Source organism: Terrapene carolina, unplaced genomic scaffold (genome assembly GCF_002925995.2).
Source record: "Terrapene carolina triunguis isolate 2854851 unplaced genomic scaffold, T_m_triunguis-2.0 Scaffold97, whole genome shotgun sequence".
Taxonomy (NCBI): Eukaryota; Metazoa; Chordata; order Testudines; family Emydidae; genus Terrapene; species Terrapene triunguis.
In genome coordinates, this window is record NW_020664448.1 from 6,690,470 (window position 1) to 6,696,469 (window position 6,000).

The following is a 6,000-nucleotide window of genomic DNA, read 5'->3' on the forward strand; positions in this document are numbered from 1 at the left end:
GAGAAAAAGATCAAATACACTTCTACCCCGATATAACACTGTCCCTGGGAGCCAAAAAAATCTTACTGCGTTATAGGTGAAACCGTGTTATATCAAACTTGCTTTGATCCACCAGAGTGCACAGCCCTGCTCCCCGCCCCCGCCCGGAGTGCTGCTTCACCGCGTTATATCCGAATTCATGTTATATCGGGTCACTTTATATCGGGGTAGAGGTGTATTGTGAGACTAGCAGAAAAACAGCTAGACTTGGCAACACTGTAATAATTCTGATGAGTAGAAGCAGAAACAGAGAAAGAGGAAATGGAAAAGAGACATTAGTACTGTACAGAACTAAATACTCAGGAATTCAAGTCTGGAGGATTGGAACAGGGTCGGAGGACTCCCATGCACCCCCTTGTTACCAGGGGTGCCTTTACAGCACCCCTGCCTCTATTTCCCCCTCTTCAGGGATCCTTAAACTTGCAACAGCCCAAAGTAAACTGGGGTCCAATTTAGTCTCTCCCCAAGTACACACTGGCCCTCTTGGCCCCAACCCCAGTTCAGTGTCTCTCCCCTTAGCTGGGGGTTTTCTAGTCCTCTTTCTCAGAGCTAGGTCATGGTTCAGTGTCTCTGCAGGAGCCAAACTTGCTCCCAAGAGCTGCTTTTTCAACCCAGCTGCAGCTCCTCAGACTTCTGTTTCCTGAAGATCACCCCCTTCACTGCATCCACCAGCTTCCCTTTAGAGCAGCGGTTCTCCTACCCCAACCCAATCTCTCACCTGCAGGCTGTCAGCCCCAGGGTGGCAGCAGCAGCGGAGAAGTAAGGTGGCAATGGGGCACTAACTCTGCTGTGAAAAGTGATGACAAATATCACATTGCCACCCTTACTTCTGCACTGCTGCTGCTGGTTCGGTGCTGCCTTCAGAGCTGGGTGCCTGGCTCTCTGCTCTGCCTTCAGAGCTGGGTGGTGATATATGTACTTGTGTACGGATGGGTGTAAACAACTACAGACACAAAGAAGGGGCCCGATCAAATAAGTTTGAGAACCACTGCTTTAGAATGACTTATCTGATTTCACTCAGGTGGCGCTCATTGTGATGTCCCAGGTCTTAAAGCCACACCTGGGAGTTCCCAGACAGCCACCGCATCCTGGCCTCCACCCAATGTCTACTGAAACCAGGTGGGCAGAGAGGTCAGCTGGACTAAAGCCTCAGCCAAAGGCACCACCCACGGGAGCCCTGATTGGAGGATCGTCCAGCTATGCTATTTAAGGCGGAAGGAGGCACAGGAAGCTGTCTGAGCAACTAAGGGATTTCCTGTTGTGGCTGCATTGGCAACTGCTTGTGCCTGCCTTCTGCACCCAATCCTGTTCCTGATTCCTGCTCCACTCCTGCCTCACTCCTGTTCCCACTGGGCTCCTGCTCCATGCCTAATCCTTGCCTCTCCTCCAGTTCCTGACTTTACCTCACTTCCAACAATCAGTTACTAGTCCTGGCTCTGATGCCGGCCTGCAACTCTCACTGTGGCTTGACCCTTTGCTCTAGCATTTGGTAGCTGACCTCAGCTCTGACCCTCAGCTTCAATTCCTGGCTCTGACTCTGGCTTGATGCCTGGCTCTGGTAATTGCCGGTTGGCTCTCATGCCAATCCTCGACTTTGTTACCCAATCCCAATGCCTCCTCCACCCACTAGACCTGATTATTAGGCCTGACCATCACACTCATCCTATAGTCTGGGTTGGCTTAGTCTCAGTCCCATTCAAACAGTCTGTGTCCTGTTTCCCCACACTGGAAACAGGAACCCGGAGAGTATCTTGTCTGCCGAAGGTGGCGGGCCTTTTGCCACTGCTGATCCTGTAGAAGTTGCAAGAGGACAGCCGAGGTCTGCTGTTGCCACACCAGTACCACACTACCTCTCTCCATCTAGCTCTCAGCCACCGAACTACTTCCCTCCCTGGCATGAGCAGGTTCAGAAATCATGCCAACTACGCCAAATGTAACAGTGCACCTCCCATGCACCCCGCTCTCCTCCATGAACAGGGATGTCTTTTCTATGTCCTGCCTCTATTCGCCTCTTCTTCAGGGCTTCTTAAACTCTCAACAGTCCAAAGGAAATTACAACATTGCCCACCTAGGGTCCAATGTATTCAATCCTCAAATACACACTGGCTTTCCAGGCCCCAACCAGAGTTGGGTCACAGTTCAATGTCTCTGCAGGAGCCAAATTTGCACCCTGCAGCTGCTTCTTCAATCCAGCTACAGCTCCTCAGACTTCTGTTTCCGGAGCATCCCTCCCCCCCACTTCATTGCAGCCACCTGCTGCCCTTTACAGGGAAATATCTGATCTCAGTCAGGTAGGGCTCATTCTGTAATGAGGGTTGGCTTAGCTCCAGGCTTTCCAACCCATGGGGCAAGCCACTCTGTTACAGGGACAGAGACAAAGCAAGCCCTCAGCATGTAACACTGGCCTTTCTGTATTCCATGCTACCAACATCCCCTAAGCATGAATCAGCCCTGAAAAAAATCATGCGATGGCCATAAAATCATGAGATTCCACAGACTGGAGCATTGACATGCCACCCATCTCTCCAGTTTACCACAGGATTGTCCCGGACGTTTATAGAATCAGAAAGGAAATCCATGGGTAGGAAAAATAGATTAGCAAAAACTGTGGAATCAATTAAGTCTGCAAAGGGTTTTTTTTTTTTTTAAAAAAAAGCTCCACTGTTGAAAAGGAAAATATTATGGCCATTAAAGGAAAGATGTTGGCATATTTATAATTGGTACAAGGGCTGCTCCCCCTTTATTTTCTGATGGTATCTTTTACCAGGACTCATTTTGTTTTCTAGCTCTGATGTTTATAGCATTTTGAAAGCTCACATTTCCCATGTTTGTTTTAATGCAAACACCATGTGCTACAAACGGTGTCTGGGTGGGTTTACACTGCAATAAAAGTATCAGAGGGGTAGCCGTGTTAGTCTGGATCTGTAAAAAGCAACAAAGAGTCCTGTGGCACCTTTAAGATTAACAGATGTATAGGAGCATAAGCTTTCGTGGGTGAATACCCACTTCATCAGATGTCATCTGTTAGTCTTAAAGGTGCCGCAGGACTCTCTGTTGCTTCTTACTGCAATAAAAGACCGGCGGCATGGCTGTGGCTAGCCCGGGTCAGCTGACTCAGGCACACGGGGCTATAAAATTGCAGTGTAGATGTTCAGGATCAGGCTGGAGCCCAGGCGCTGAGACCCTTCCCCCTTGCGGAGTCTCAGAGCTCAGGCTCCAGCACACGCCCCAAAGTCTACAGGGCTATTTTTAACCATGCAACGTAAGCCCTGCAAGCCTGAGAGTCAGCTGATATGGGCTCTGAGACTCAGTGTTGTTCCTTTTTGACTATAGAGTAGCCACACCCTCGGAGACCTTATGGGCCAGAAAGCTTGGACTAGTTCACATGCCAGCATACTATGGAGACCCTCATTGGTGTGGGGAGACGGGAGGAAAATTGCTGCGCTTTATATTTTTAATGAAATAAAACAAATAAAAATATGAAGAAGGATGAGGAGAGGAAGAGAACAAAACACGTGACAGATGTGCAGTCACATTCCTAATGCACTACTGGAAAGTGCTCAGATACCCTATGATGAGCGGCATATACAATCCTGTATAGAATATAATTTGACTGATGTATGCCCACCCACATGCTTTGACAATAATGCCTCCCCAGACATTAATAAAACAGACCTCAAGACACTGGGGTAGAGTGATGTACTTAGGTGTTTGGAAACCCAGAAAGTTAGAGTGCATCGTTTCCCCATCTATAAACCATACACGTGTCATTGTCCAGTGAAACCCTGAACAATTCCTAGAAGAAACAGCACAGAGGATGGGAAAAGCTTCCTGCACTAGTAACGACTTTCTCCTTTGCCTTTAGAAGCAGCCCAGAGGGGCTGGTGGTTGGTGGGGAAGAGAAGAAGGGCAGGGTGAGCCTTGCATTACTCTCCGGTGACTGTTTGGAGCAGATTTATGCAACAACTTTGATGAGCTAAAGGGATGTTTAATTGCAGGGTAGATGTTCAAGTTTGGGCTGGAGCCTGGGCTCTAGGACCCTGCGAGATGGGAGGGTCCCAAAGCTCAGGCTGCCCGAATATCTACACCACAATTAAACCGCCCCTTAGCCTGACCTCCGTGAGCCTGAGTCAGCTGGCATGGGCCAGCCGCGGGTATCTAATCGCAGTGTAGATATACCCACTGGTTCCCTAATTCACTTCAAAGCGTTCAGCCTGATCTATAAAACCCATCATTGGGCTGGTCTACACCCAGCCGCTAGTTCGGCGGCTGGGGATCGAAGTTCTGGGTTCGACTTATCACGTCTGGTCTGGATGCAATAAGTCGAACCAGGAAGTGCTCGCCGTCGACTGTGGTACTCCAGCTCAGCGAGAGGAGTACCGCGGAGTCGACGGGGAGCCTGCCTGCCGCGTGTGGACCATGTCTGAACCGCGGTAAGTTCGAACTAAGGTATGTCGACTTCAGCTACGTTATTCACGTAGCTGAAGTTGCGTACCTTAGTTCGACTTGGGGGGTTAGTGTAGACCAGGCCATTGTCTCAATCTCAGCCACTTGGGAAAGCATCTCTCCCCATGCTGAGATTAGCTTGTCCATTACTGTTCCCAGTCCCTATGTTAGTTTTACTTACACTACTTTTTACAGCGGTGGAACCCCATTGACACCTGATTTAACACTCGAGTATGAGAGATCAGGATCAGGGCCTAGATCTCAATGTCTGGGGGCAGAGCAGTTTCAGCGGAGGCCTCTCTCCTCTTCCCCTGTCCATCCGATAGAACACAGATCTGTTGACCTTTGGGGCACAGAGAAAAGCCTATCCGTTTAAAATGAGACTTTTGTCTTAGAGGGTTGTGGCAGAGCAGATGGGGGCATATTTGATTGTCTGGTTGTCTCTTTCGACTTGGTTTGAGGTCAGTCAACTAATTTTCTATTGTTCTTAATAATTTATGTACGTGCATCCAGAGACATTAGGATGAGCATATTTTTTAAAAAAAAATTAATAATTAAGTAAACCAAAGACAGAAGCAAAAGAATGAGGATGTCATTTTGAAACTGTTCTATCCAGGATGATACACCATAGTGGGAAAATCAGATATTAGCCTTTTTATATGTTACAAAAGCCAGCTTCTTCCCTGGTGTTTTGAAGTAATCCCAGGCTTTAGAAGTCTGAATCCATCATGTGGTCTCTTTACTCCTGTCTCATATTAGGTTGAATATAAGAAAATGTTTCACATCAGTGAAGTATGTAGCAATGTCTTTCTCTGGAAGTGGTGGCGTTCTGACATTAGGGTCACTTTAAAATTAGGCTCAACAAAGCACTGGACAATATCATAGAATCGCAGAACTGGAATGAAGCTCAAGAGGTCTTTTAGTCCAGTCCCCTGCACTCATGGCAGGACTAAGTATTATCTAGACCCTCCCTGGCAGGTGTTTGTCCAACCTGCTCTTAAAAACTCCAATGACGGAGATTACACAAGGTCCCTAAGCAATTGATTTCAGTGCTTAACTACCCTGACAGTTAGGAAGTTTTTCCTAATGTCCAATCTAAAGTGCCTTTGCTGCAATTTAAGCTCATTGCTTCTTATCCTATCCTCAGACAACAATTTTTCTCCCTCCTCCTTGTGACAACCTTTTATGTACTTGAAAACGATTATCATGTCCCCCATTAGTCATTTTCCATTTTGTATGTGTGCAATTGATTGTTCTTTCCTAAGTGGAGTACTTTGCATTTGTCCTTATTGAATTTCATCCTGTTTACTTCAGACCATTTCTCCAGATCATTTTGAATTTTAATCCTATCCTCCAAAGCACTTGCAACCCCTCCCAACTTGCTATCATCCACAAACTTTATAAGTGTACTCTCTATGCCATTGAACAGAATTGGACCCAGGACTGATTTGTGCGGGACCCCTCTTGATATGCCCTTCCGGCTTGACTGTGAACCACTGATAACTACTCTCTTGG